Raw genomic sequence first — 306 nt, 5'->3', positions numbered from 1 at the left:
GGGTCTTCGGCGATGGGGATGGTACGCCCGAGTGGCGTCCAGACGAAGACCCCCGGATCCGCCGATGACGATGACGTCGACGAGGAGGGTGTCGTGGGGCGCGACACCACAGGGCAACACCCGCTGGTTGAGGGTGATGAGGGCTCGTCCTCCCCCGTGGTGGCGGTGCTCAGCGGGGCCACAAAATTTTTCCCCGAGACCCTCATGGTTCACACAACACAACACAACACAACACAACACAACACAACACAACACAACACAACACAACACAACACAACACAACACAACACAACACAACACAACACA

The sequence above is a fragment of the Fopius arisanus genome, unplaced genomic scaffold (assembly GCF_000806365.1).
Source record: "Fopius arisanus strain USDA-PBARC FA_bdor unplaced genomic scaffold, ASM80636v1 scaffold00281, whole genome shotgun sequence".
Classification (NCBI taxonomy): Eukaryota; Metazoa; Arthropoda; class Insecta; order Hymenoptera; family Braconidae; genus Fopius; species Fopius arisanus.
Note: the sequence above shows the minus strand (reverse complement) of the source record.